At 45.5% G+C, this 8073-nt stretch overlaps 1 protein-coding gene across 4 annotated transcripts in view; it reads right to left on the reverse strand.

The window, feature by feature from the left end:
• LOC142848223 (type-1 angiotensin II receptor A) overlaps positions 1 to 7774 on the reverse strand; it is a 50906-nt gene extending 43132 nt beyond the window's left edge. The window contains exon 1 of one of the 4 annotated variants that reach the window (XM_075969977.1): positions 7572 to 7774. The gene's annotated coding sequence lies outside the window, so the exon portion shown is untranslated. Of the gene's footprint in view, positions 1 to 7396; positions 7550 to 7571 lie in introns of those variants that run through there. The other 3 variants (XM_075969975.1, XM_075969973.1, XM_075969974.1) reach the window with 3 other exon arrangements.
• Between the last annotated feature and the right edge of the window lie 299 nt (positions 7775 to 8073).

The raw sequence follows: 8073 nt of genomic DNA on the forward strand, positions 1-8073 counted from the left end.
TCTCCACTTAAAATACTAATATGATATAAAAGTCATGAGTTTTCGGTAAAACTACATTTTTGGAAAAAAAATAAGGAAATCATCAATTTTACAGTGCCCCTCTTCAGAGTGTTAGCTGTGGCCGGCTGAGACAAGTTTCTAACCCACCAGAGTGGGTTAGAGGGAAAGTACCAGAAGGTCCAAGGCAAACACGAAGTGGAAATGTTAGAGACTCACTAAGGAAATTTGGAAAGCATACAAAAAATGATAGGAAGAATAAATCTTGAATGACTAGCCCTTTAGGGCTTCTCAGATCTGTTGTATATTTTTATTGATCTTTTTTGTGGTTATTTTGCTATACAAATTTTATGACATTAATAAAAGTTAAAAAAATATTTTACTCACAAATCAGTGATAAAAAACTAAATTACTTACATTAGACCATCAAGAACCTAATTCCAGCCTTAATAGTATTTTGATAAAAATCAACAAAGCCGTAATGCGCACAGAATGGTACTTGTGATTTATGTTTTATATGTTGCTAATGAATATATTGTCATTACGTGTTATTAAAATATAAGATACATACATGATGATTCTATACTTCTCAATTATATTGTGACTGCTTGGTCCAAACCTCTTCTCTCAGCAGGTCAAACTTCAAAAAGTATTTAAGAACTATCAACATGTAGAAAACACTCCAGACCTCTCCTATTATGGCTAAAGTAACAACAATGAACTATGGGCAGCGAATGGCTGGGAAACATCATGGTGCAGTGTGTTTTATTCATGGTACAATGTGTTTTATCTGAAGTGACATCCTCTGAATGGAAAGAGAGTCATGAAACCCGGCTTAATGGAGCATTCTTATTCAAGAAGAATTACACATATTTAGAATCATGAAGAAATGTAATTGAATTAAATACCAAGAAAAATGTGGGTCAAAGAGTAGAGGAAATTCTGATGATAAAATTGTAAGCATATGGCATTTGTTGGAGGAAGTGCTACAGAATGTTTTAATCTGTTTGGAAGAAGAAGGAAACCTAATAGAAGTTGTCTGTACTTACAGGCGGGGCCTGGCAAAGCCGGTGAGGATGGCCATTGATACTGTCTCGCTTGTTAGCACTGAGGAACTCTGCCTGCTGCGTGCATATCCCCTATGTGCTGCACTAGCTCTCCCATGCTCACTGCATGGCATGCTGGTGTCTCTGAGTTGAGCTTTGCCCCCAGTCTTTCCCATAAATGTTAAATTCTGTACTGGTAAATCTGCCTGGATGCTAACGTCCTAGTTCCAAGCAGCGGGTAAAATTCATCACTGAGAAAACCGTGCCAACTGTCCTGGTGGCAGGCCATGATTCTTAGACACGATCCCAGGGAACCTAGGCTCGGCTCGGTCTTTTAGCCAACTTCAATGATCTTCTGGCAAAACAAGAAGCATTTGGCTGGGTCTATCTAACAACTGTCAGAAGTCTGCTTACATAGGGAGGAACCCTACAGGAACTAAAGCATTCGGAGAGTCACTGACTTCAAAGAATTTGCCACTTACGTGGAGCCTAACCACTTTACAGCTAGACTCTACTACAGAGTTTTTAAACCATACGGTAGGTAAATAAGAGCCTATACTAAAAGGTAATATGTGATCTAGGCTGGCATGAACCACCATGCTCAGCTCACACGATCCTGGGGAAGAAACCCAAGTTACACTCCCAGTTCCCCAAAAGTTTATTTTAAAAAGCCCTACTACCCTTTTTATTTTACACCTTTTAAGGACCATCTTTGTATATTTTCCAGACTGTTCTTGAACTCCTGATTCAATGGGACCTCCTGCCTCAGTTTCCCCAGCAGTTATGACTCCAGACTGTACTGTATCCAGTTCCATTTTCAGAAAGCTTGATCGCGGTGTGTGTGTTACCCCGGTTCCTCCCGCCACATGCACATTGGGTGACAGACTGCCACACGTTCAGTTCTCAGTCGATAGCAGAAATTTCTAGATTTCTTCTCAGTGCCTCTTAAGTCAAATACTAGAAACAAAACAATTGTTCTTAGTGTTCTTCTTCTGGAGAGAAATGGGTCTTGATTTCAAATTACAACTTTAAATAAATTCTTACGCCATTAGCTTTCATCAAAAAGAAAGTTGCCCAGTGTGCAACAGACAATGTGGCAAAGTACATGGCTTTTAAGATTTAAGTAAATCTAAAATGTTATCACATTTGTGTATTTTTTTAATCTATCTCCATTATTTCTTAGTATTCTGGCAGATAACATGAAGATACATAGAGACTATGTCATAGTTTTCTGAAGGTTAAATGAAGGATATTTACAGAATGAACACTATGCGCCATGTGTTATATGATGAATAAATTTTAGCTTTATTAAAAATATTTTTTCTGTTGAAGGGAAGGGATTTCTTTGCATCATGCTGGCTGTTCTGGAACTTGTTCTGCAGACCAGGCTGACCTGGAACCCAGAAATCCCCTGCCTCTCTTCCTGAATGCTGGGACTAAAGGCGTGTGCCACCACCACCCAGTTTTAAAACATTATCTTCTACAAAGGCCAAGATAATCATTTTAAGGAAGGCATGAATAACAAGGCTTCTCTGTCTTTAATGTGCTTGAACCACTCAGAAGTCTTTTGAGAATGCAGATTCTTATTCAAGGAGTGTGAGATTTTACATTTTCATAAATTCTCAGATGATTCTCAAGAAACTGCTCTATGGAGTACAGCACCTGGGGAGACTGGATGGCACCTGGGGAGACTGGACGGCACCTGGGGAGACTGGACGGCACCTGGGGAGACTGGACGGCACCTGGGGAGACTGGACGGCACCTGGGGAGACTGGACGGCACCTGGGGAGACTGGATGGCACCTGGGGTGACTGGACGGCACCTGGGGAGACTGGACGGCACCTGGGGTGACTGGACGGCACCTGGGGTGAATAGACGGCATCTAGGGAGACTGGATGGCATCTGGGGAGACTGGACGGCACCTGGGGAGACTGGACGGCACCTAGGGAGACTGGACGGCACCTGGGGAGACTGGACGGCACCTGGGGAGACTGGACGGCGTCTGGGGAGACTGGACGGCACCTGGGGAGACTGGACGGCATCTGGGGTGAATAGACGGCACCTGGGGAGACTGGACGTCACCTGGGGAGACTGGACGGCACCTGGGGTGAATAGACGGCATCTGGGGAGACTGGATGGCATCTGGGGAGACTGGATGGCACCTGGGGAGACTGGACGGCACCTGGGGAGACTGGACGGCACCTGGGGAGACTGGACGGCATCTGGGGAGACTGGACGGCATCTGGGGTGAATAGACGGCACCTGGGGAGACTGGACGGCACCTGGGGAGACTGGACGGCACCTGGGGTGAATAGACGGCACCTGGGGAGACTGGACGGCACCTGGGGTGAATAGACGGCACCTGGGGAGACTGGACGGCACCTGGGGTGACTGGATGGCACCTGGGGAGACTGGACGGCACCTGGGGTGACTGGATGGCACCTGGGGTGACTGGACGGCATCTGGGGTGACTGGATGGCACCTGGGGAGACTGGACGGCACCTGGGGAGACTGGATGGCACCTGGGGAGACTGGACATCACCTGGGGTGACTGGATGGCACCTGGGGAGACTGGATGGCACCTGGGGTGACTGGATGGCACCTGGGGTGGACGGCACCTGGGGAGACTGGATGGCACCTGGGGTGACTGGATGGCACCTGGGGTGACTGGATGCTTGTTTCGGGTTTGAAATGTGGTGAGTTTGAACTGGGGACAGAGCTTGACTGGCCTCAACGCATTCAAAACCACTGATTTGAGGCTGCCTTTCATCATCTTTGATTCTGTTTTTTTTTTCATCCTTTTCACTCTTTCCTTGCCAGTAGTTCTTTAGATTGAAAACGATATTAGTGTCTATTCCCTACAAGACCAATGTTAAGCCTTTTTACTGTGGATGACAGGATGGAACACTAGATGGGTTGGAAAGGTAGCTCTGCTGTCACGCTTTCCCCCAGACACAAGGAATCATTTAATAAGGGGCTATGAGGGTGCACACACACGATCCATAGTATTAAGCGACTCCTAGGGAGGAAAGGAAGGAGCTGTCTTTGTTGGAGAATTGCAGGAACTGAACAGTGCAGCCATGCCAGACACCCATCTCATCTGAACACCAGGACAGGAGGAGTGGCTTTTAAATGTCTTCTCTTTCTCAACATCCCTGCAACTAACTCTGCAGGGCAAAGACCGTTTTCATGCTTTGACGTGTCCTTAAAGGCTGATGTCACCCTGCTCCATACAGCTGCCTTTGCAAGAGCCTACTACGACTGATTCAGATTTCACAGACAATCCTTCATTTTCCAAAGCAGTGTATGATCTTTGGTTCGTATAAAATGAGCAAATATCTAAGCCACCTAGCAAGTGGAGTGTCTCTTTATAAGCAAGTGCGTAGCAACATGCATGTGTTTCCAATAGTTTTCCTCTGAAGTTAAGACAAAGAGTTAAAGTCATTGGCCTGAGCCAAGACTTTTATCACTCGGTGAAGATCAAGGTGTCTTCTGTGTAAACAAAGTGAGTAAGAAACCAGTTGCTCTAAACCTAAGGATCGTTAGTCATATGACTTAAAATTCATAACTCATCCAGAAGGCTGCCACTAGAAGCAGTGTGGACTCCCTGTTCACATGTTGCCCAAAATTTTCAATGCTGTAAATGTAATTAAACATGAAACTCTTGAAAAGACTCTTGGGTATGGGAGTTGTAACCATAGTTAGCAGATTCTAGATTCTTGTCTCCACTTAAGACCTTTAGAGAAAGTGCAAAAACAAAACCTAAAGCAAGTGCTTCTAAACAGACCTGTAAGTGAAGTAGAACAAAGCAATCACACAACATTCAAACCATACAACCAACTCTTTTCTATTAAAAAAATTTGAATCATAATTTTAGTTTTCATATGCAAAGGAACTTTTCTGAATATCTGCTATAAAAAGAATTAAAGATCAGCAAATATTTCCTGGTAATAGAGCTGTACAAAACCGCAATACCGAATTGTCATTTCTATGAATATCCTAAATATATATTTTGCTTTGTATTCCCATCTGGTGTTAAAGTAATAACTCTCGCGAAACTTCTGGCAAATTTATACCCCTTTACATTTCTTTTCTGAGAGGCAAACACTATATTTTAGAGCTTTTAATAGGCTAATAACAGTCGCTCACCAAATCATTCGTGCCTTACCTTCTGCCACTGAGTAAAACTGGTTAAAAGTAACTGTAGCCATAAAATCATTTAAAAACTGATTTCTAGAACCTAATATTCAGGGAAAGGAAGGACAAGGCACAGTGATCAACAAAAGGCTAAGGGACAGGAGTCTGTTCTGGGCAGTAAAAGCATACAAATGGAACAGGAACTCCATCTCTGTCCCTATAACAGATCTGAAAGCAAAATACCGCAGCTCTCAGCTATCTGCTTGGGAAGGGCATCACGAGAGAGGCTGACGGCCATCATTTGAACTGTGCTTCAAAGTCCTTCGCAGCTAAGTACTTCACTGGGGTTTGAAGTGAGTATAAGATTAAACTTTTGGTTTCTTGGAATAAGCAAAATTCGTTGCCACTGTTAATTAGTAACACAATATCCACAGTCATAAGGAGTAGCAGCCAAAGGCAGCAAAAATAAGCTCTAAGGTATCAGGGAACGTTTTTCCTCCAAACTAGATGGGAGAGGAAGCAGAATGGTTCATAGGTGTGTCCTCACACTGACCCAAGTTAAGACAGAAGACACACTGGCGCTCAGTACGCCTGCCTCAGACACTGTGATGGTCGGACATTTTGTAAGCCTCGGAATGACAGGTCTTCCCCTGGGAGGAAACCCACTCTCCTGAGGTGGTGGGCACTGAGTTCGGCTTAACTAACACCAAGGAATAGCAGAACTAGAAGCCAAGGCCTTATCGAGGGGAAAATAAACCAACATCAACAACAAAAACATGAACAAACAAAACTCAAGAAATCCAGGAAGAGAAGGAGGAATCTGAAAACCCAGTAAATATTAAGACCTTGCAACTTGAGGCCACTCCCTAAACCTCAGCATTATCTATTATACATTACAGGAATTGTCACTTATGATTTGGGGATGGGCCTATAGAGCTATTAGGAAACTTAATGTTTGTCCTGAGGAAACAAAAGGAAAGACAGACAGTTTTGGAGACTCTAAATCCAGGCTAACAGGGTAAACATTTTAGACTTTTGTCAGCAATCACCAAGAAGCAGAAAGAATCAAGGGTTTTTAGTAACTGGAGGAGACCTTCTGGGCAGTGACCTGAGACTCAGACTTGTTAAACAAATAAAAACACTCTTAATACCATGCAGCTAATTTGGTGGGAGGACAAGGAGGGCATTAGCAAGAAAATTATTCTAGGTCACACCAGTGAAGTGATTGTCCAAGTAGGGCCGTTAGAAGGCAAACAAAATAGGTAGTGTTTGTTTGTGGTTGAACCAAGAAGATGAAACGCTAAAATAAGCCTCTTGTTGTTGTATTTTTTTTTTAATTTTAAGGAGGGTTAATGCTTTTGCTAAGGGCAATAAATACGAGGCCCCGGAACCCCACGGTAGTAACTATCACAAAAGAAAAAAAAATCACTTTGGTAGTGAAGTACCCTGAAGAAGACAATTACTGACTGAAGAGAACAGAAGTGGATAAGGATGCTTGACGCAGCCTCTTTTCCTGGAATGACACAGGAAATTAATGCAGTCAACTTTTAAACGTGACCTAAACTTTCCTGCGAAAAAAGTCTCCTGGGAATCAGTAGTGGGTTTTTATGCTTAGTGAGGACATTAGAAAACACGGGGACACCGGCAGCCAATTAACCTATACTTGACCAAAGAGAAGGAGGGAACAGACAGGACGGATGGCTTGAGTTTTCTGGAGACCGCCACAGTTTGGGGTTGCAGAGGCCCTGGGCTAAAGGAACTGGGAACGAGGTAGAGGAGTGGAGGGCCATGCTCTAGGTTCGGTACTGAACCACTGGAATCCCGCAGGCACTACAGGCCAAGTGGGCCTGGTAGGTACAGCAACCTGCTTCTCCCCTCCCCAGAGTGAGAAATCAAAGAGCCTCTGGGAACAGCAGCGGTGATGGAGTTTGGCCCACCTATCGACAATGACCAACTGATAGGGGGTCACTGGCAAACAAAGTGGGGGACACTCTTAAACTCAAAGTAGCGCAACTTCTAATGACTGGCTTCGCAGTCACACAGGCCAGGGTTAAATTCAGGTCACAGTTAAAACACAACAGTTATTTAAAAGCACGGAAGAAAGTTGGTTTGATTGCCTCCCATTTCTGTGGCTGTTTAGCCTGTACTCGAAAGAGTTTGGTCAAAACACTACGACTCTTTGGAACACGCTGCAAGTGAGCGCAGTTTCCTCCCACCTGATCTGGAAAAGGGCGGCTAGCTCCAGTCTGCCCGCTGGCCGGGAAAGTGCTTGCTCTCCAGGATCCTCCGGGTCCTCCTCGCCCAGTACTCCCGGTTCAAACGCGGTGACAAGGAACCGGCCCCTCCCGCCCCTGATCACCACGCTGGCGGGACGCCTCGGCTAGGACTCACCGCACCCGGGAGAGCACCGGAGCTGGAAAAGCCGCTGTGCTGGTACCGGCCTCCGTCACCCGAGCCACCCGTGGAGCAGGACTCACGGCCGTGTGTCCACTCCGGCCACACAGCATCACCCTGTCCCTCGCAGCTGCCTGGCGATCAGCAGCGAAGCACCTCAATATTTATAGCCTAGGGGGCGTTGCTGCTCCACAGGTTCCAACCCCTAGGCTCTGTTTTGCACTCCTCCCTCTCCCCCGCCCCGCCCCAGACCCTCCGTCCAACCCTCTCCCTCTAGGGATTCTGATGGCTTCTTCTAAGATAGGAGTCACTCCCTGGCTGTCACTTCCCAGATCCACGCTCAGCTGGTCCTGTGTTGAAGATAGAGGGAGGTTGGGGTAAGGCCACATGAACTGACTCCGAGATAAATGCTCCACTTAGAAGAGGGTGAGAAGGGGAAGCTTGAGAAACTTTTAAGGATGAATTAGGGAACTCCCTTGTCTTTGCTGCGGCTAACTAA

Source organism: Microtus pennsylvanicus, chromosome 4, assembly GCF_037038515.1.
Source record: "Microtus pennsylvanicus isolate mMicPen1 chromosome 4, mMicPen1.hap1, whole genome shotgun sequence".
Taxonomy (NCBI): domain Eukaryota; kingdom Metazoa; phylum Chordata; class Mammalia; order Rodentia; family Cricetidae; genus Microtus; species Microtus pennsylvanicus.